Source organism: Wyeomyia smithii, chromosome 3 (genome assembly GCF_029784165.1).
Source record: "Wyeomyia smithii strain HCP4-BCI-WySm-NY-G18 chromosome 3, ASM2978416v1, whole genome shotgun sequence".
Taxonomy (NCBI): domain Eukaryota; kingdom Metazoa; phylum Arthropoda; class Insecta; order Diptera; family Culicidae; genus Wyeomyia; species Wyeomyia smithii.
The window spans coordinates 19,073,926-19,097,413 of record NC_073696.1 but is presented as its reverse complement, the minus strand read 5'-3'; the positions used below and the strand labels follow the sequence as shown (position 1 = coordinate 19,097,413).

At 38.8% G+C, this 23,488-nt stretch overlaps 1 protein-coding gene across 2 annotated transcripts in view; it reads right to left on the bottom strand.

The window, feature by feature from the left end:
* The window catches only part of LOC129727444 (beta-1,4-glucuronyltransferase 1), a 207,753-nt gene that overhangs the window by 116,281 nt on the left and 67,984 nt on the right, over positions 1-23,488 (bottom strand). The window contains exon 3 of one of the 2 annotated variants that reach the window (XM_055685297.1): positions 1,741-1,786. The exons of the other annotated variant lie outside the window; for it this stretch is intronic. The gene's annotated coding sequence lies outside the window, so the exon portion shown is untranslated. The remainder of the gene's footprint in view (positions 1-1,740; positions 1,787-23,488) is intronic. 2 annotated transcript variants of the gene reach the window in all.

The following is a 23,488-nucleotide window of genomic DNA, read 5'->3' as shown; positions in this document are numbered from 1 at the left end:
CAAAAAGATCATAACCCCATCAAATTAGATGCTGGAGTTCAGTCGAAAAAATTTTATTGCTATGCAACATTGGACTTTCCAGTTGTCAAGATGTCAACCTCGAATAAAAATGTTAGACTAGATGTCGGGTTCTGACATATGAAATTTGGATTTTCAAAATTTAAATTGAATACGGACTCTGTCTTCTCGATTGGGAAGTTTAAAATTTCAGATGTTGAATATGTGATTGTCTTAAATACCTACAGAAAGAACTACCGCAACAAACCAGGCAGCGCAACGTAGGAGATAAAGTGAGGGAATTTGAAAAAGAGGTTGAACTACGTTGCACATTGTTTGTATAAGTATACAGACAAACGTAGTGTGCGATAGTAGTTTTCAGTTTTTCGTCAACTGTATACTTTCAATATCGTTTGAAGCACAGTAAAACATTACCAAAGGTGACAAGAAGAAGTAGAAGCTTCATCGCAATGATAGCTGCCCGTGAATTTTAGACTTTTGTACGATTGCTGTTGCCTGGATAGACAAGCATGAGGTGTCCAAAGGAACCTGTTAGAAATTACACTAGCTCCAAATAAACTGTATCATTCCTCCTGCAGGGTACAAATTACAATCGGCCCTTCTCAAGGCCACAAACACTTTCTTGGAGCAATACTGATTTTCTGATCTTGCGAATCATGAAATGCGTTTTACATTTATTTCAAGCGAATAGAAAGGTGCGCTAAAAATACTTTGAAGGGATTGTTCTTCACTAAAACGTACCAGTTTAAAATATGTAAATCAAAACTTTGTTGTTGCTGTGATTGAGCCATTTAGTGATGTGTAACACAGTTCGAACCACCAGAATGATGCAACTACAACACAATCAATTTAAAAGAAAAATAGGAAAAAGGAGAATCATACGTCATATGCAAATATCAAAAAAAATGAAATATCTAAGCAATAAAGTGAAATAAACAAATTAAATACCACTGGCATTTCTTAGTGTCCCGAAATCATTTTGTTTGAAGTGGATAATGATACGGCTTGCCAGAACATTGCGGATACAAAACGGCGAAGAAATGTTTCGTTTTCTTTTCCAATCTGTCATCTACGAGGTTCCTCCTCTTCTAAAAGTCTGCTTATGTAACATTTTGTCGTCGTGCATCGTCTGTGTTTGAATTTCATCGCTGCTGACACGTGATTGGTGTAATTTAGATCGAATTAGCGATAAAGTTTGACCACTTGACCAGGCTCGGAATTAAGGGGGGGGGCAAAGGGGGCAAATGCCCCGGGCCTTTCAATACGAGGCCCCCCTAGTCCTGGGCCAGACGTGGAAAATGACTGGAAACCTTTTTTTTGCTCGTCACCTTCCAGCGAAGCGTGAAGTAATTTTAAAATTTAAAACTTTCTTACCTCGATTTCTACTGTTTCAAAAAAAAGATTTCACAAACTAGATTTGTTCTTTACCCAATGAGATATTAGTGACTAATATCCGTTTATAAGCATTTTAAATCTTTGATTCTGCCGTTTCCATCCATTCTCGATTTTCAGACATGCCATCCTACTAAAGTAAGACGTAATTCTAAGTCAAAACAGCGAAATGGTCGATAAGAACAGCGTGCCATCTATTAGTTTTCATTCTTTTTGCTAGCTCACTTTTACTCAGAATTCGGTCTAGGTACTAACGAAATTTTGCGAGCATTTAAAAACTACAAGCTCTTTAGCTCTTTTCTCTCATTCAAAATACTATTGAAAATTCACCTTCAGAAGTTTTCAAATGATGTCAGGTGTTTCGATCCGAAAGTACCTGCAATATAAATGAAAAAAGCGTTATTTGAAGTATCATTGCAAATTAAATTCAACAACTTAAAGGTAATTTACAATCATTCTTAGAACTGATAGCTATTTTTGAACATTGCTTCTAGATGAGAAATGAAAATATTAGCAGTTTTTGAAACATCAATTTTAACCCAAAACAGACTACGACTAAACTAAAGTCTGAAAAAATCTGCATTGTGAGTCAAGTTGACGCGTGACGAAATAATTTTCAATTGAAAATCATCAAACGTTAGCTGTCAATCTTCGTATTCAAATTGAAAATCATTTGTTTCCTTTTCGTACACCTTCAGCTGTCAAAATCAATACAAGACCATTCGAGTAGTTTTCATGTGAGTTACTAATCGAATGCTCTTGCAGTGATTTTGACAGCTGAAGAGCTCGAGCAGGCACATACTCTCCCTCTCTCTCCATGCATGATATAATGTGATTGATTCTGATTCAAGAAAGTTTTTATTCAAAGTATACAAATATTCAATATTCGAAAATCACCGGTTGCAGTTTTTTATTTTATTCGACCATTTTTTTCGTTCGAGACTGCGAATTTCGAGTTAAGGGTTACTCCCTAGAAAAGGTTCGGTTTAAAATTCCTAAATTTTGACCCCTGGATTTTTGCTATCGAGTTTTGAATGTTGACCAGTACACTAAAGTCGGTTTTTACGCGGGGGATACGTGACGCGTAAAAGGAAACCACGTAAAAAAACCGTGTAAACTCCGGAGTCCGCGTAAGAAAAAAAACGGCTTTAGCTCTGGAATCCGCGTAAAAAAACGCCTAAACTCCGGGATTCCCGTAAAAATACCACCTACATTCCGGAATCCGCGTTAAAAAACCGCATAAACTCCAGAATCCGCGTAAAAAACCACATAAATTCCGGAACACGCGTAAATAAAACCGCGTGAATTCCGGAATCCGCATGAAAATAGCCGCTTGAAGGAAAACCGCGACCTTGGCGTTTATTACTTATTTTTTAAGTAGAACTACGTTTTCAAGAAAGGTCACGGTTGTAAAATGAAAATCTAAAGTCGGAACAGGGGACGAAATCATGCCCAATTTCAAATGCTTATCACTCGGTTAGTTTTCAACATTTTTTTTTTCGTTCTTGCAGCAATCGATTGGAAAATTAGCATCTAAACAATCGGGGATGCACTCTTTGGCCTATATAGGAGCCTGCTTCGGCTCAAACGAATCATTTTATTAGCGATCGGTGCGACGGATGGTCACATCTTAGCAGCAGTCTTCCCATTTCTGTTAGTGTGGGTGAGTACTCCAATGGTTACATATATATGAATCTCAGTAGCAATTTTTGATCAACGTATTCGGCTTTTAATGTAAAAACTGTTCTTTTCAGGACTACCAAACAATGCTTGAAAGAGTTGTGGTAATTTTTTCTTAGGTAGACTTGGAGGGCTATATAAGAGTCTAGGACGTAGTTCACGGCAAATTTCAAATCGGAACATACCAATTTCAAACTCTTATAACTCGGCCAGTTTTCAACGAATTTCCTTCGTTTTAGCAACAATCGATTGGAAATTTAGCTCCACATTCATCTAACTGATGGAAATTGTATCTTCATAAGGCCGCATACCGGAAAATGTAGAGCACGCAGATTTTGGACAAATCAGAGTTGAAAACAAGATCAAATGGCATCCAATACGGGTGTTTTCGGAACCGGGATATTATCCAGAGGCCAGAAATCGACCCTAGACACAATTTTGAATTCGGTTTCTGAAAGATAGCTTAAAATTACCGAATACAAGTCGGACTCGATTAGCCGGAGACTCGATTATCCGGGGGCCCGATTATCCGGGGCTCGATTATCCGGGGCTCGATTATCCGGGGCTCAATTATCCGGAGAAAATATCTCGATTATCCGGAGTAATTTTTTTCTTCTGTAATTCTATAATGTACTTTTGTCTTCCGGGTTTCGGGGTTGTTCAAAATTGTAACAACAATGCCCCGTTCTGTTCAGGTAGTTCGTTTTCAGCAGTTTTCTCGTCCTTCCTTCAACCAATTCTTACTCAACAACAGGGGCGACTTGTGGCTTCTGAACCTACCTGTTCAACTACAAATTCTGAAAATCGCAGTTTGAGGAAGTAATCAGCATCAGAATGTCCGTATGATCACGCAAGTCATTCTATTTGTATTATTTGAAAGTGAAACTAAGAACAAATAAAATACAAATATAAATCTGCATTTGAAATATATTTTTTGCCTGGCATCCCCTTGTGCAATGCACAGGTTGCACCTATGGACGAGTCGCCCCTGCTCAACAACCTCCAAAAGCAAGGTATTGTGGTTTTTACTTGCCGATGAGGACAACCACTATTAGTCAACCGGTTTCGAATTTATGGCCGGAACATAATTCAGTAATATAATGGCCATGATCAATGCAATACTTAGAACCACAAGCTAGCCTGTTTCTTTTGTGTTCCGGATTCTCCTGGATTGTTGAACCAAAACTCATCAAGCGAAATCAGTAACGATTTGAAATCCGCAAAGTAGCCCATTAGTGGTCATATCGAGCGTCTAGGTCGTTATAGGTCACTTAGGAACTAGAAAAAAAAATCATGAGTGTTGTCAAAATTGAACAAGGTCTGTATACATAACACCTCAATTCTTCTTAATATTTAAGATAATAAAACAGATAAATACCTAAATCAAATCAATTCTATCATATTTTCTGGAAAATATTTCCTTTAATCTCACGAAGCAAAAGCTGTCATTCTAATGGTAGTTTTGATTTATTTTATTTGGCTTTTACATCTTCGAGATAATCAACATAACATAATTTATTACTACGTATATATGTATAACAAACGCCGACAAACAGTCTAAAGACAATTTTTACTTTATCTCATCGGCACCTGTGTTGTGTACAACATACTATAATAGAAAACTCACTGTTTTAAATGAGAGAAATTAAAAATTAAAAAATTAAAAAAGGCTCGATTACCCGGAGGCTTCGATTATCCGGAGCGAAATGTTTTTCAAAACTCCGGATAATAGAGTCCGACCTGTAATACCAAATATAGGTATTTCTGAAATCGAGACGATGGCCAAAATTTGATATCAAATTACTTGAAACTGCGCACTTGTGGTCACCCTCGAAGGCAACAATACAAGTAATGTAACAAACAACCACATTTAGTTCTTCATCAACCTTGTATCCATGGCTTTTACACAAAACCCTTCGATTTTTTGTTTTTCTTGGATCAAGCTTTCTTGACCTCATCCAAGCCTGTCGGATCCACAGCATTCTTCCTTGATATCTGTGCCGTTTCTGTTGACAACACTCTTTGTTTCATCGGTTATTAGGTTCCCATCGACGTTTGAGTCTGAAAAATGCTGTCAGTCTACCAGAATATGGTCCGTCGTCTTTACCATTAGGGTGTTGCCATGTGTGTTTGATATCACTTCATGTAAAATATGTGCTACAGACTGCAAGACCTCTGGTTGCGGCGAAATCCAGCAATTTCACGTCATTCTAATTACTGGTACATGGTATTTGAAAGTTTTTCCCGCGATAGGATCAACTGCTCGGAACCAACGCTTACCCGTCTTCGACGACTGCACTTCCTTGATGACTGCAATTACTACCTACACTTATTCACAGTTCTCTGGCTACGGTGGCGTACCAGTTCGAGTAGAGCTCTGATTTAGGGTACTTTCGACATATTGTCTTACTAGGGCCACGATGCCTAGTTTCACGACAGGGCCACCGTCTAGGAAATAACTGGCAAGACACCCCATTCCTTAGCTCAACCGTCCGCTCCGAATCAAACACAGTTATACGCCGCTCAATATGGGAGAACAGACGATTACGGAAACCTTCCTCAATTAGCATAGGACCAAGATCAACCTGAGTTGGGTACTAATCTTCACTAACCAGTTTCCTAGTTAGCGCCCCGGGAAGCATGAGATTGAGATGCTCTTGCTATAGCTGACAGGTAGCAGAGGGACCTTGATGCACAGGAGGGCGGTAGCGAAAAGAGTCATGTCAAATTTCTAAAACCGACCAAGTACATTTTGTTCATTGGCAAGCTGTGCCAAATTTCAGCTTAATCGGACATGATTTAGGGGTGCCTCAAAGCACTCAAAGTTGTAATTTTTCGACCGTCGAAAAACTACCAAGGGGGAAGTACAGGGAATAGGGAAAATCGATTTTTTTCGATGCCAAATATCCTAAAAATGCATAAAACGTCGAGATCTGGTGTTATCTCAAAAAAAAATTTTTTTACCAAAAATCGACCTTGTGGGACTTGATGTAAATTATTTTAATGTTCATTAGGGGCCTTCCACATTCCACGTGGAATGGTTCCAAATCGTTTAAAATCTGTCCACGTGGAATGTGGATGGCCCCTTAGGTATCTCAAACTTGATTTTCATTAGGGTGGTTCATTTAATTTTTACGAGGGTGGTTCCAAACACAATTAAAATTTAATTTGAAAGGGTTTAGTAGGAAAAATGCTCATATTTATTTGTCTAATTGACATCTTATACTTGATATACCACAAGAATGGACCAACTAGTTTTCCGTAAGGGTGGTGGCAACAACGAAAACTATGAAATTTTATGATATTCAAAGAAAAAGAGAATTTTAACCTCTTAATCCTCTGTTACACCCACTGTTATGTCTTATACAAACCTCTTTGTAATTTTCCATTTAATAAATATTGCTAGTCGTGGCACGAGTAACGCAACGGTTATGACAGAAGTTTTCTACTTTGATTGCTTTAACCTATTCAATAACAATAAATTTCATTTTAGTGGTTTTTGGAACCACCCTGGTAAAAAAAAAGAACCATCCTAATGAAAATCAATTTTGAGATACCAAATGAACGTTAAAATAACTTACATCTGGTTTGGAACGAGCTGTAAGTCATTTTAGAAGCCCGTTTTAAAATATTCCATATAAAGCTTTCGGTTACTCAGAAAACGGCTAAATCCCAGGAGGTCGATTTTCAGTCATTTTTTTCGATATAACACCAGATCTCGACGTTTTACGCATTTTTGAGACATTTGGCATCAAACAAAAGTTCGGTTTTCCCAATTCCATGTCTTCGATTTTCAAGGGTCTTAATATCACAACTTTGAGCGCTTTGAGGCTCCCCTAAATCATGTCCGATTGAGCTGAAATTTTGCACAGATAATTTTTTTGGACCAATGAATAACATGTACATGGTCAGCTTTTAAAATTCGATGATGAATTTTTTCCAAACAAGCATTGCCATCCCAATTGCTCAGTTATCACAATTTGCAAACTAACCTGCAGTTTAGCATCAATTTGCTCATTGATCGAAAAATTCAGGTGCTCCGCCAAATATTTTGGCATGAAAATGTGCTCCGTCGAGTTAAAGATCTGGGAACTCATGCTTTGGATGTTGCAAGTAAGAATTGGATTCGAAGTTCGATGCTGGATTTTTAATTAAAAGAAGTTGTTATTGTGAAGATTTGGACTTTGATTTGGTTTAATTCAACGCATACATTAATTTTGATTTTTGAATTTAGACTTCCGAAATTTGAATTAAATTCGAGTACCACCTGTCGTCTTAATGTCAATAAAAAAATGGAAATAAAAAATATGAAAATGTATTTTCAAGTTATTCAGAATACAACGCGTGCTTCTATAATATCACTTTTTTCTTCTTATCTCAGTGTCGAGGTTAGGAAGGAAGTAATACCGAGCCTTCATTCATTGTCAACTCTGAGATACTTGCTTTTTCCCAAATTCTGAGTTTACGTAAAGGAAGGGTTAATTCGATCTCTACAATGTTGCAAACTTTTAACTTTTTTTCATTGTCAACTCTGAGATACTTGCTTTTTCCCAAATTCTGAGTTTACGTAAAGGAAGGGTTAATTCGATCTCTACAATGTTGCAAACTTTTAGCTAGACTACCCTTTTCAAATAAAAGGCATATTTTTTTCATCAAAATGGATGAATTAATAAAACAATTTTCAATTAAACAAATTTCAATTAATAAAACAAAAACATTTCTTAAACTATTTTGAACCGAAATTTGAGATAGGTAAACCTTCAAGTTGTCGCACCTGGGTCGTTTTACATGTGTTGCTGATTGAAGATTAAGACTATGTTCACCTGATCAAAGTAAATAAACTTAGTATTAGAACATTCCGTCACACTTCTACCATATTCTGCCGATTGATTTTTTCCTGACTGTATTTGTTCTACTGCCAAACTGTGGTAGTTTAGGCAGCTTGAAAAGCGACGAACCAAATTTCCGGTATTGTTAATGACATTAAAACTGATTGTCCTAATATATAGCAAACACTGTAAGCATGATAATTAATTACCACCCGGAATTTTGATTGGACGGTGACAATATGATGGATGAGGTTAATTAGCTATCACCACAACAAACGTGTGTGTTTGTTCATTTTTTTTTTGTTAAAACATTAGTTATTGTCAAATGATACAACATTCCACAAAGCTAGTAGGTAATGGCACTAATATTGAATTTAATTCGAAAGCTCCTTTGATGTGGTGGTCGTTTCATCAGTGTTGCAATGCATTCCGGTTTGATTAGCAAACAAAAGAAACCAAACTGAATAATCTATTCTAAGGCTGGAATTTGTCCCCATTATCAGCATAATACGAGCTCGGATGCTTAGTAAAACATAAAAACGCATGTTATTGTCCTTTGTGGTGGACGCTTCTTTCATCTCTCCACTGCTGGCTGCAAATTACTCCTAACATAGTTCAACCCAACCGTTGACTAGGTACTCGTGAACGATTAGCTTTAGCAAGAAATAAACATTTGTGGTTGCCGTTGCTGTTGTTGTTATTGGCAACTGATAAACACCCCCTCTTTCAAATCCACCTCCAGGCAACAACAGGCAACATCAAAACCCATTTGCTTCCCACCGGAACGAAGCGATGATATTTTGTAATAGATTGTTGTGCATATTACAAAACGAATCGCGCGGGCCGATGTTGGCAGAAAATGGAAAAGATTAAGCGGTTTAATCCGGCGGAGCTTTTGTTGCGAAATGATTACAAATATGCTTCATTTCAAGCTATTTAGAAAGACTGGCCATTATTGTGTGAGCGTAAACGGGAAAAATCGATTCGGCATTCGTGCGGTAGTTATGCTTTAGTGAAAAATTTTCTAGCAATTTCAACGGTGTCAATGCAAGTATTGATACCAGCTTCACAAACAAAAGATGCGCTGAATTGATTGTACATATTGTAAAATGTCAGTTAGTCACAAGCAGAAATCCCTGCAGCAGCTAATCTCTTCCAGGGAAATGAAACTCGTAAATAACTGGAAAAAGTTAATGACCAGGTGTTCACATTGAACACCCGAATAACGGCATCTCGGTTCCCATAAACATACCATTGTCAAATTAGCGGTGGCGCTAGTGAGCATAACAAGATCAGTCAAGCTCGGCCGCTGAAGATAATTTTAAAATCCCCCGAGAATGGATGATCGTTCCCCAAATTCGTTATCAACGCCTTTCACCGGACATTTTTCGGAACTGAATTCCACCACGTCAGTTTTCATGGTACGAGACACGACTAACGGAACCTACTTAGGAAAGACCTTGATCATTCAACCGTTCTCGGTGCCCTTTCTTTTCTCAACTTGAGCACAGAGCACAAACTCGGTGTGCGTGTGAGAGAACACCGATCGCGTTTCATTCGAGAGAAAGGCAGACGTTTGTCAACAATTAAAGTACAGCTACCGATTATATGTGATGTGGTTCAGCACAGCATCCGTCGCAACCAAAAGCCAATTCCATTAGCAGTGAGTGGCCCTGATTTTGTAGCTGCCTGCCAGCAGTGATTATATACAGCCCGGCTCATCATCAGCGGGTGATTATTCTCTCCAAAAGTAGAATAGATACTCGTGCAATGCGTAGCTGAACGCAAGAGACGGAAGTTTTTGAAAGAAGAACGTCAATATAGGAATGTGATAATCGATTTGGATTACTTCAGCTCAGCAGTTCGAGTGCTTTGCGGTAGCAATTATCGACGTCTTACTTTACGATTAGCTCTGAGATATGACCCTGTTTCGATACTTTCTATGCTGATCCTAGAAAGCATGGAAGAAGCACTTTTGGTTGAAGATAAACTTTTTCAATCGGTTATTAACTTTTATTCCGATTGCCATGGAACACGAAAGCTAATGAGCTCGTTTCCTTACACACTCTGATCTGCGAAAACAAACATAATTACATAGTTTCATTATAATCGAGCGACGATTAATGTCGCAATCCCTTCGGCGCTTACCGCTTATAGACTACGGCCGATCATTTCAATTAGCAACGAGACTTGAAAACCTGCCCCACCGGGTTGTTGCCGTTGCTGTTTACAAAGCAAGAACGGTCCGCTGCTGTCGGCCGATCTTTCCAATCCCATTAATCACCCCCTGTTTGAGCTTGCGTGCGGGGATGGATGCTGCTGGCGCCCTTCGGACCATAATTAGCATATACACGATTCAAGGGTGCAAGATTCCGCGTATGTATCTTCATCAACAGCAAGCCAAGGGAACGCCGTAAAAACTATTTACTTGCACAAAAGTGTCAGTTTAACGATGTGCCATAACATTACTGTGATTTCCATGTCCGCAACTCATCTTCATCATCATCAACATTATCGTCGTCATCATCATCTTCAGTATAATAATCTGAGGAATCAAAGAATTCCAAGTCACACACGGATTGACCAATCGACGAACTGCGATCTTCGTTGCTTCAAGGTATTGTCAGCGATTGCTATCGCAAAGTTTGATGCGATCTTATTGGCTGCGAGGCGTAATTTAAATATTTAGCACCGAAACGAACTTGAATATTGGACGGGGCTTTAGAAACATTAAAAAACTTCCGTGTCTACATGTGATTAACCTTGTCCATTCTGGACAGGCACTTGATTTTAGGTTCGCATGTGATGAGAGACGAACACCAAATTGTTGTTAAACACAATCCAAAATTCAGAAAGAAACACAAGAAATTATAACGAGCCATTGTTAAAAAAATTCAAAATACACCTTCCGAGTGCAAACATAAACGCGTAACTGCTCGGTTTTGCCCTATGGTGCCATTTATACATACGATGGTTTCCATGCCAAACGACTTAAGTTACCAAGAGTGGAGAAATTTTGTAGACTGAAGTATACTTTTTACAAATTTGCATTATATTTTAGCATACACTTCATATTAGGCCTTATAACTCAGAAAACTTTAATCACGACTAGTTTTTGAAAAAAAACTAAGCTTAGCTTAGCTAAACGCCCCTTTTCATTGTACAAGTTTTATATTGGAAAAAAGCAATAACGGCACCGCACAGTACTTTATTCTGCTGTGCTTTAAATAATAGCGTCCTCAACTTGCGAATCTTTTCAAATGTACGATTCAAAGGATAATCATCCCAGGAGAGATATTAAGAATTTATCTTTTTAGAACTGTGAAATAGACAGCCAATGTCTTCGAGAAAGTTGTAGCAGATGCTTATGATAGCAAATTTTTCGAAATTGCCAATTTTCTGTCTCTTATTTTGAAAAAGATATAAATAGCTTTATATGGAAAGTCACACTTTCGATGCCGTCATGTGTTAGACTTTGACCAGAAACTCACATTTTTCATTGTTACTTGTTTCCATGATTTTTTTTACATTTTTATATCTTTCTACAAAATTGCGCTATTTTTATAGACTCATATTTTTGCTGAAGATTGTAAAACGCCATGTTCAAAATTAACAAAGTCAATTAAAAAAGTACGAATCTTCATACTCAATGTTTTTTCTATTGAAATAATCGAAATGACTTTATTAGACACGTGATTTTAGTTAGTTATTTGCGTATTTTTGCAGAATAATGAGTAATTTAAAGTTCAATTTATCCATGAAAACCTGTTAGAGAAAAATCACTTTTTTATTTTGAAGTAATGCAAGGTAAAATGTTCAGCAAAAATATGTATTTCTGCATGGCTAATAACTAGGAACGCCGCGAATTCCGCGAAATCCAGCATTGGTCGCGAAATTTACAAAAACCCGCGAAATGCCGCGAAAGTGATGCAAAACCGCAGCAACACGGACTAACCTGAAGATTAATGGGCACCTCGATGGCAACGGGAGGCCTTTTCCTACGTAAACAATAAAATGAAATATTTTGGTAGCCTGGATTGAATTGGCGGTTAGGTTGCTAGATCCTCTAAAAGCAAAGATTTTGGCAATTGGTGACCTGCATGATAGAATTCCAGAGTGTGCAGCCATAAAATCGGAGTTGCAGGATGATCTAAATGCAAGCAAGCATTTTAAAAAATACTCGACAGTGTAATTGATATGGTATTATAGTTTTGGTAGGGATCACGGACGATTTTCAGAACTTCATAACTTGGATCCTGAACAGTATAACTTGAACAATACCAAACCGACACCAAAATTTGACTGAAAACAATTTAACACAGTATGCATTTCTTGACAGTAATGCATATAAAGATATATCGTACGGTTGAATTTCCGTATATTAAATTAAATTAAACAGTTTTTTCTTGTTTTTATCGAAAGCAAAGTCATTTTTTTCAGTATTTCCTGAAGAAAAAAGTTGCCGCGAATCTACCGCGAATTTTAAATAATTCCTATTTTGTCACCCGCGAATTTTCAAATTTTTGGCCGCGAATTTCCACTGTCTCTACTAATAACTTTGTAGAAGATAAATTATCTTTAGAAAATCTCGAAAAAAAGTTATGCAGAAAATTAAACTTTGAGTGAACTTTCCATATAAAACTATTTATATCTCTTTTTAAAAAAAAAAAAAAAAGAGATCGAATTTTGGCATTTCCGAAAAAATATCTAGCAAACGCATCTACAACAACATTCTCGAAGACACTGGATAGACAGCCTCACTGCTTAAAAAAATTCTTTATATCTCTTCAAGGTAGAATTATCGCAGAATTATTCGTTATAAAAGAAGCGCAATTATTTTTGTCGAAATTTTTGCAAATATATATCACTAAAATTCTTGCAGCGATTGTATCCTTCGATGCCTAATTCAACTGCGTATATGAAGGATTCTATCTCTGTCTTACAGTGGAATTGTAGAAGTATTTTACCAAAAATTGATTCGTTTAAAGTTTTGATAAATAAAAACAAATGCGATGCATTTTCCCTTTGTGAAACTTGGCTTACTTCAAATATTGATCTCAACTTCCATGATTTTAATATTATTCGCCTTGATCGAGACACCCCATATGGAGGAGTACTTTTAGGGATTAAAAAGTGCTATTCTTTCTATCGTATTAACCTCCCCTCGATTCCAGGCATCGAAGTTGTCGCATGTCAAATGACAATACAAGGTAAAGAGCTTTGTATTGCCTCAATATATATATTCCTCCCAGAGCACAGGTTGGGCAACGGCTGCTCTTTGATTTAATAGAACTTCTTCCCTCGCCACGTTTGATTTTGGGAGACTTCAACTCTCATGGCGTGGCTTGGGGTTCCCCATACAATGATAACCGCTCCTCTTTAATCTATAACCTTTGCGATGACTTCGACATGACTATTTTAAACAACGGTGAAATGACACGTATCCCGAAACCTCCAGCGCGCCCAAGCGCTTTGGATCTATCCTTATGTTCGACGTCGCTACGGTTGGATTGCACATGGAAGGTAATCCTTGATCCTCACGGTAGCGACCATTTGCCTATTCTTATTTCAATTAATAACGGGTCAACTCGCATGCGACCAGTTGACATTCCGTATGACCTCACACGGAATGTCGATTGGAAGTTATACGAGGAAATGATTTCAAAAGCGGTCGAGTCGATTCAACATCATCCACCACTTGAAGAATACAACCTCCTCGCGGGCTTGATTCTCGACGCCGCGTTGCAAGCCCAAACGAAGAAATATCCCGGCGTAACGATCAAAGAACGGCCTCCCACTCCGTGGTGGGACCAAGAGTGCTCCGATGTCTACACGCAAAGATCCGACGCGTATCTGACCTTCCGGGATACAGACGATGCCGACGACTTTAAACGTTATTCGGAGCTTGATACCAAGTTTAAAAGCTTGACTAAGGCAAAGAAACGCGGATATTGGCGTCGGTTCGTAAACGAGACGTCGAGGGAGACATCAATGAGCACTCTTTGGAACACAGCCCGAAGAATGCGGAATCGCGTAACGGTCAACGAAAGCGAGGAGTCTTCAAGTAGGTGGATATTTGATTTTGCCAGGAAAGTATGTCCGGACTCTGTTCCTGAGCAAAACATTGTTCGCGATGCGTCTCCGGGCCACGACGCGATTGAATCACCTTTTACGATGGCAGAATTTGCAGTTGCCCTCCTGTCCTGTAACAATAACGCGCCTGGGTTAGATAGAATCAAATTCAACTTGTTGAAGAATCTACCCGGCAATGCCAAGAGGCGCTTGTTGAACTTGTTCAATAAGTTCCTGGAGCAAAATATTGTACCGCAGGATTGGAGGCAAGTGAAGGTGATCGCCATCCAAAAACCAGGGAAACCAGCTTCTGATCACAACTCTTATAGGCCGATTGCAATGCTATCCTGTATCCGGAAATTGATGGAAAAAATGATACTCCGTCGTTTAGACCATTGGGTCGAATCAAATGGTCTACTATCAGATACTCAATTTGGCTTCCGCCGTGCCAAAGGGACGAATGATTGTCTTGCGTTGCTTTCAACAGATATTCAGCTGGCGTATGCTCGCAAAGAACAAATGGCGTCTGCGTTCTTGGACATTAAGGGGGCTTTTGATTCCGTTTCTATTGACATTCTTTCGGGTAAACTTCACCGACAAGGATTTTCTCCAATTTTGAACAATTTTTTGCACAATTTGCTGTCCGAAAAGCACATGCATTTTACGCACGGCGATTTGGCAACTTTTCGCATTAGCTACATGGGTCTTCCCCAGGGCTCATGTTTAAGCCCCCTTCTTTACAACTTTTATGTAAATGACATCGACGAATGTCTGGCAAACTCATGCACGATAAGACAACTTGCAGACGACAGTGTAATCTCTGTTACAGGAGCCAAAGCTGCCGATTTGCAAGGACCATTGCAAGATACCTTGGACAATTTGTCTGCTTGGGCTTTACAGCTAGGTATCGAATTCTCTCCGGAGAAGACTGAGATAGTAGTTTTTTCTAGGAAGCATGAACCTGCTCAGCTTCAAACACAATTAATGGGTAAAACGATTTCTCAGGTTTTGGTACACAAATATCTTGGTGTCTGGTTCGACTCTAAAGGCACCTGGGGTTGTCACGTGAGGTATCTGATGAAAAAATGTCAACAAAGAGTGAATTTTCTTCGTACAATAACCGGACAATGGTGGGGAGCCCACCCAGGAGACCTTATAAGGCTTTACCAAACAACGATATTGTCTGTTATTGAATACGGGTGTTTCTGCTTCCGCTCCGCAGCAAACACACATTTGATCAAACTGGAGCGAATACAATATCGTTGTTTGCGTATCGCCTTGGGTTGCATGCAGTCGACCCATACGATGAGTTTGGAGGTCTTAGCTGGAGTACTACCATTGAAAAACCGCTTCTGGAGCCTGTCTTCTCATATTCTTATCAAATGTGAGGTCTTGAACCGTCCCGTGATTGAAAATTTTGAAAGGTTAATCGAACTTAATTCTCAAACCCGTTTTATGACATTGTATTTCAATCACATGTCCCAAAATATTAACCCTTCTTCGAATATTCCAAATCGTGTCGACTTATCAAATACTTCTGATTCTACTGTGTTTTTTGATACATCCATGATAGAAGAAACTCGTGGAATCCCGGATCATTTACGCGTGCAGCAGATCCCCAAAATTTTTTCCAATAAATATCGAAACATCAACTGCGACAATATGTACTACACTGACGGATCATTTCTTGATGGGTCCACTGGCTTCGGTATCTTCAATAACAATTTAACCGTCTCCCATAAGCTCGATAATCCTGCTTCTGTTTACGTCGCAGAATTAGCTGCAATTCAGTACACCCTAGGGATTATCGAAAAAATGCCCACGGACCATTATTTCATCTTTACGGACAGCCTCAGTTCCATTGAGGCTCTCCGATCGATGAAAGATGTTAAGCACTCTCCGTATTTCCTGGGGAAAATACGGGAACATCTGAGTGCTTTATCCGAAAAATCTACTCAGATTACCTTAGCGTGGGTCCCTTCTCACTGCTCGATACCGGGTAATGAGAAAGCGGACTTTTTGGCTAAGGTGGGCGCAACAAACGGTGATATTTATGAAAGACCAATTGCCTTTAATGAATTTTTCGCATTTGTACGTCAGAATACGATCATCAGTTGGCAAAATTCTTGGACCAAGGGGGAACTGGGAAGGTGGTTACATTCCATAATCCCCAAGGTATCGACGAACCCGTGGTTCAAGGGGTTGGATGTAGGTCGGGATTTCATTTGCGTGATGTCCCGGCTTATGTCCAATCACTATAGATTTGACGCGCATCTCCGTCGTGTTGGGCTCGGGGAGAGTGGTATCTGTGCCTGTGGTGAAGGTTATCACGACATAGAGCACGTTGTTTGGTCATGCCCTGTACACCGTGACGCCAGGTCTAGATTAGTAGCTTCCCTGCAGGCCGTAGGTAGGCAGCCGGCTGTTCCTGTTCGTGATGTCTTGGCGAGCCGTGACCTATCCTACATGTCTCTTATATACGTTTTCCTGAAATCCATCCACGCCCCAGTTTAGTCCTATCCCCTTCCGCCTACATCCAACCAAACGACAAGAACACGTTAAGACCCCGGATCCGGAAACAGCAACTAGACCCGCACGATACTCTCAGGCACCGAGGGAGACAACCCAATATGCCAGTCCGTAATATCTTGGCCCAGCAGCGGAACATATTCAATATGCTGCTTACCTATGGCGATGGAAAACCATCAAACAACAAATCAGTGCTTTTCATGCAAAACATTCTAGCTTAAGATTTAGTTTCAGCTCGTAGTCGGCAGCGAGGATAAAAAATTTGCTTTTAGTTATTAAGATACTTTAGAAAGTAAGCTACCAGATATAATTGGCGCCGTTAAACATTGAATTGTATTTGTGCCGTGTCAAATGAACTATAGATAAGGAAAAAAATCACTAAAATAAACCTTATTTATATTGTGTGACGGCTTAGACCAACAGACAGTAGGAATGCTGTTCAGGGCCGCGCACAAGTGTGTGAGTGTGGTTTATTTCAATAGAGTACAAAATTGTTAAACTTCCTGATTTAAGACCGATCCAAACCAATAGGTATTAGATTGTTTTTGGGACTACGCATAGGTAAAGCATATCTCGATAAAATGTAAAATATTATGCTACTCGATGTGAATCCCGTTTAAAACAACGTATCATAGGAAGGCTGTTGGGGCCACTAACAAATGTACGTGGTTTACTTGAATGATATACAAAAATTATCAGGGTAACGACCTCATAAATTGCCGTCACCCCATTTTTCGCCCATCCAGTGAATCTGCGTAGTTTAAACAAACTGTAGTCACGGTGAATGGTTATATTTAACGGTTTGAAATATTTCAAAGTTTAGTGTGCTTGAGCGCATTCATTCGAATATTTTATAATTTTCTCTCTCTCTCTCTATCTCTATCTCTATCTCTATCTCAATCTCAATCTCAATCTCAATCTCAATCTCAATCTCAATCTCAATCTCAATCTCTATCTCTATCTCTATCTCTATCTCAATCTCAATCTCAATCTCAATCTCAATCTCAATCTCTATCTCTATCTCTATCTCTATCTCTATCTCTATCTCTATCTCTATCTCTATCTCTATCTCTATCTCTATCTCTATCTCTATCTCTATCTCTATCTCTATCTCTATCTCTATCTCTATCTCTATCTCTATCTCTCTTCCTTTCGCGCTCTTTCTTTCTCTCTCTTTCTTTATCTCTCTTTCTTTATCTCTCTTTCTTTATCTCTCTTTCTTTCTCTCTTTTTCTTTCTCTCTCTTTCCCTCTCTCTCTTTCCCTCTCTCTCTTTCCCTCTCTCTCTTTCCCTCTCTCTCTTTCCCTCTCTCTCTTTCCCTCTCTCTCTTTCCCTCTCTCTCTTTCCCTCTCTTTATTTTCTTCTCTCTTTCTTTCTTTCTCTTTCTCTCCCTCTCTTTCTCTCTCTTTCTCTCTCCTTCTCTCTCTTTCTCTCTTTCTATCTCTCTCTCTCTTTGTCTTCCTCTCTCTTTCTCTCTTTCTGCCTTTCTCTATCTCTGCCTTTCTCTCTCTTTCTCTTCCTCTCTTTTTCTCTCTCTTTCTCTCTCTTTCTTTCTCTTTCTTTCTCTCTCTCTCTCCCTCTTTCTCTCTCTGCCTTTCTCTCTCTTTCTCTTCCTCGCTCCTTCTCTCTCTTTCTTTCTCTCTCATTCTCCTTCTTTCTCTTTTCTTTCTCCCTCTCTTTCCTTCTCTCTAGTTGAATGAATATAACATGCAATATTGATCGCGACGATGTACTCTAAGTAGTAGATAGTTGTTACGTCGTTCCGAAAAAATGCACATTGTAATTTTTGTTTTGTTTTGAAGGAAAAAAATGAAAAGAAAATTCGCAAAACTTTTCTTAAGGAACAAATTTTAAAATGAATATGGATAGTTACCTGATTATGGGTAAACTAGAATTAAAAAATTTAAATTTTCTGAAAAAATAAAAAAAAAAGTTTTAAAAAAAGCCATTCAGGTCGAATCCACAGAGACTTTGTGTTTTTGTCTCACATAACGCAGTGAATTTGATTCGTAATAGGGCAGTGAGGTGCATCTCGCAGTGGCTGAGTACTAAAAGATTTCTACAAGTATTACCCTAAGCTTAACAATGCAGCATTCCGTTGGTTGGTCAGCTAAATAACCAGTTAACAACGAGTAAATTACGAATACCGATGTATTCGCAGAGTTTGGCATGTTTGTCCTGTACTCTTCACTTCTCAAAGGGCAACACGTTTTTCCTCGAAAACCTTCACAACAAAAGTAAGAATCATCAAGCCATCCTCAACAGACCATGACTAATTCCTTGCCCGATAGTAAATTTGCGACTCTCACTGGCTCGACCTAGGTGAGATTTTGATTTTATGTACTCCTAACAATAGAAGCAGGGATAATAACGGTGATCATGATATATCATGTCGGTGTGAATTGATGTGCTTTTCGGGCGCATCCTACACAGACTAGTGAATTTCGCCTGTTAACTACCCCATAAAACAGCAATGCAAAACCACTCCTCAAAAATAATTTTGCCAGCTCGGTCGTACCACGCGTCTCATCAAGAGCCAAGATCCACCAGTCCTAAAATGCCGAGTAAATAGAGTCCGAATGGTTTGAAGAACCAACAGAGCAGCGCGCACAGTCCACCGGCGTCGTGTGTGATTTCCCGCCGACAGAGAGAGATCGAAAGTCCACTCGAAAGAACACGACGGCGACGATGACTCCAATGAACAGGTCGTTGACCGAAATGTTTCGAATCGTTGATCTGTGCTTGGCCGGGAGAATGCATGTCACACGGCAGGTAGCCTCAGTTTTGCTTGTTATCTTTCGCCGCCGGTGATTGACTTTCTCCGTAGCTTTCGGTTAATGAGGCTTGACCTGACCGCACTGACCGCTGCGTGACTGCTCGGTGTGCTTGTTCTAATTACGAGAGAAAGCAATGAAGAGTTCTTCAATAATTGCGAAAAAGAGACTCCGATGAGAGATTTTCCTTCTGTTCATAGGAAAAACAAACATGGGGTGACATTTACACACAGCTTCGCGTTACATCACCGCACACAGCTTCGCGGTACGTAGCAGATAACTTCCTGAATTGGGGAGATAAAACTGCTGTCAAAGCTGTGTCACGTTTTGGCATTTACCATTCGCCATTTCGCGCGCCCTCTGAGCTCTAACGATGCGCATATGTCACCGTGATATGCTGCACTTTAATGATTTGGCTCAGGGAAAAAAATTGATTTACAACCAACTGCAACGAGTGACAGTTTTGCGTTGTACGATGCATGCATGCCACACAGTCATGCAGAAATTTTTGTTTCCGCGATAATTTATTGCGGGAGAAAACAAACTTTCCTCCTTGGGTGCTATACGGGCCCCGATACACACACGAGTAGACTAATAGCTTATCATAAACTAACTACAGTGATGCAACTAAAGTTAAAAGCAAATGGAAGAAAAACCCGCTTGTTTGGGGCCATATTTATGCTCTCAAAATTGTTATTGTTTCTATTTTTTTTATGTCATCAAAACGAAAACCAACATCAATTTCTCGCATCATCACCCCCAACGCTGCTGTTGGTCACGATTGTGCGCTTCTATCCGGCTTTCAAAGTGCCAGTTCAAAGCTCGTAAAGCTACCATCGTTGTATAGAAAACAACATTGAAGCTGACATAAACCGCAATCTACGGCGATGAGAAGCGCTGTTTTTTTGATAGAGAAATAAACGAAAAAATCGAACGAATAGACCGGGGAGCACCCTCGATTTTGGTGGGATTTTTGACATTTCAACAACCAGAGTGTGACGTTTGAAGTTCAAATTGTGACATGCGAAAATTTAAAATGATACTTTGTACATTTCAGCTGAATTCGTATGAGTCGAATATCTAAACTAAATTAAAAGTAACACCACTTGCAATTACGTTTACCGGTCTCTAAACAAAACCCCATTTAAGAAGCCAGACAGCAATTAAACATCAACATCAACCCGTTTCCCGTGATCGTTAAAACGATTCAACATCCTAGGAAAAAAAGGTAGATACTCCTCAAGGCCGCATCCCCCCCACCAGACAAGAACACGAAGGGCGGACTCGCATACACCCATCGAGTTTCCTGTTGCTAGCACATGGAAGCACATTCGGTATTCACCAAAATAAATCAAAATCAAAAAATCAATATTGGAGGATTACTCCATCCTACAATAACCAACAAAAAGTGCTCGAGTGCCATTGCGGACTAGGCCGAAAACCGACGACTGGAGAACTTTGAATCTTAGAGCAGCCGAAACATTGGGCCTCGCAATTCGTCTTCAGTAATCAGCAGCCGCAATCAGTAAAGCATAAATTTCGCACTTTGTTAGACGGCACGGCATGAAAACCCTCTGGATGCTGGACGAACGTGGAAGCGGCGCAGTGTGAGGGTAGGTGGTTCCGTCATCCCGTACTTTAGAAGACCGGCGGCCGTCATCCGCTTAACGACGTCGGTACGGTAGCCGCCGCTGGAATCAATTGTACATTACACTTAGGCCTCATCCCGAGCCACTATCGGTGTGTGCAGTCGTTCGAGTGTTCAACACGAGTGGCCAAGCACTCACAGGGTGGATGCTCTGCATTTGTGTGTTAATTTAATTTCTTTTGCTCGCTCATATCCCATTTCCTCCTTGTTTGCCGACCAGCCACGGCTACGGGGCGATTGCTGTTTTTATTTTCCGCCACTCTGCACCGAGACTCTTCCTATCTCGGGCGCGAGCGCGGCACTTGGACCGACTGTGTGTACTGTATAGTCTGGAGACGGGTTTCATGTAGCAGTAATAAATTCGAGGTGGTGTTGAACATGTACGAACACTTGGGCCTTTTGATTAAACTCCTAGAGTCTGGCACATGACTTGGCAGCAGGACCTTTTGCCTCACCAGTTGGCGAGAGCGAGAACCAGATGCTGCGAAGATGGATGCGCCCGAGATGCAACAAACTACAAGACACAGCGGGCACATAGCCGTCCGTACGAGGGTGGTTTTTGGGGGTTAGAATCTCATCCGAAATGGAAGTGAAAAAAAAAATTTAATTAGAAAGTAAAAATTGAATTGAGCATGAGCTTGTTAAACTATTTGTATCTTGAATAATGACATAAAATATTGTAATAGTGGCACACCATTTTGAAATTTTCAAAAGCACTAAAATATAAAAGAAATCAGTTTTTTGGAATCAGCAAAAGAAAAATATGAACGAATCTATAATAATAATTATAAAGAAAATTGTTGAAATAAAAAAAATACAAACAAAAAGCTGTTTTAGATAGTACATGTGGAAAAAGTGAATTAAAAATGTCGAAATTTATCTTAACAGGGCTAGTGATCATGTATGCATATTCACCGAACACAGTGAACAGTGAACAAAATTTAAGAAACTTTATTGCACTAACAATAGAAAAAATGTCGAAAAACATGAGCGAAAAAACACAAAACATTCTCAGAAAATCAAAAATACATTATAGAAGAGTTATAAAAATGATAGAAATGAAAACAAAAGACAGAAAATATACCAAAAGCAAAGAAAAATAGTTATGAATAGAAACAGAATAGAAACCAGAAATACTGAATACGAGAACAGCAAAATCAAACAACTAAACCTTAATAACAGGAGGAACAAGAAAAAGAAGAAAAAACATTCATCCAGGCAACTGAACAACGAAAAATCAAAAGGAAGGAACAATCGAAAGGGTAAACTAGACTAAAATAGAACCCTTGAAAATATGAACAAAGAAAAAATAATAAAATTTCACTAAGAAAATTGATCAAGACTTAAAGATAATTCATAATTGAACAAAGAATGGCGAAAAAATCATTTCGAAATAAGCTCAAAATAGCGCTAAATCGTTTCTCAACAACAGAACAACGACCTAAAAGGCATCTGAAGGTAAGAAGAATTGGCAAAAACAAAATAACCTTATCAATCCAAACGAATCCAACAAACTAAAACTTGCAGAAAAAAAACAGATAATGAAAGACTGAGAAGAATCTGACCCCACACTGAGCTTGAAAGAGGTAAACAATGGATAGGAAAATCACTATTAAAAATGAAAAAAAAAAAAATTACGAAATAGGTCTCAAATTAAGTTCAAAAGAGAGACAATGACAAAAATTGATCCTAAGCGAAGCTCGGAAGACGAAATGCGCTTCTTAGGGTCAGAAAAGGATAATTCCAAATAAGGCTTAAAATAGTCAAAAACGTTTCTTAAGACTATAATTTCAAGAAAAAAAAAGTAGAATAGTAAAAAAATACAAAAAATTATCCAAAAATGTGCTATGAATAGCAAAAAAAATATTCATAAAAGTTATAAAATGCCTTCCAAAAAACTCTTATTTTGTGTTAAGGGCAAAACACCTAGTTGCCTAGCTGCAAAAACCACAAATTGAGATTTCTAAGGTTCGCGTAGTCCAATATATATTTATAAAGAAATTATATGAAAATGATCAACGTTTCTGAAGCTCGAAAAAACTCGAAGCCAAGCGAGGCATTTTTAAAAAAAAACTTAAATAATACGAAATGGTTCAAGAAAACTAGTTTTAGTTTGAGATCAGAATAGTGAAAAAGCAGCAAGAGTAAGAGTAAGAGTAAGAATAAAAGTAAGAGTGAGAGTAAGAGACAGAGTAAGAGTAAGAGTAAGAGTAAGAGTAAGAGTAAGAGTAAGAGTAAGAGTAAGAGTAAGAGTAAGAGTAAGAGTAAGAGTAAGAGTAAGAGTAAGAGTAAGAGTAAGAGTAAGAGTAAGAGTAAGAGTAAGAGTAAGAGTAAGAGTAAGAGTAAGAGTAAGAGTAAGAGTAAGAGTAAGAGTAAGAGTAAGAATAAGAGTAAGAGTAAGAGTAAGAGTAAGAGTAAGAGTAAGAGTAAGAGTAAGAGTAAGAGTAATAGTAAGAGTAAGAGTAAGAGTAAGAGTAAGAGTAAGAGTAAGAGTAAGAGTAAGAGTAAGAGTAAGAATAAGAGTAAGAGTAAGAGTAAGAGTAAGA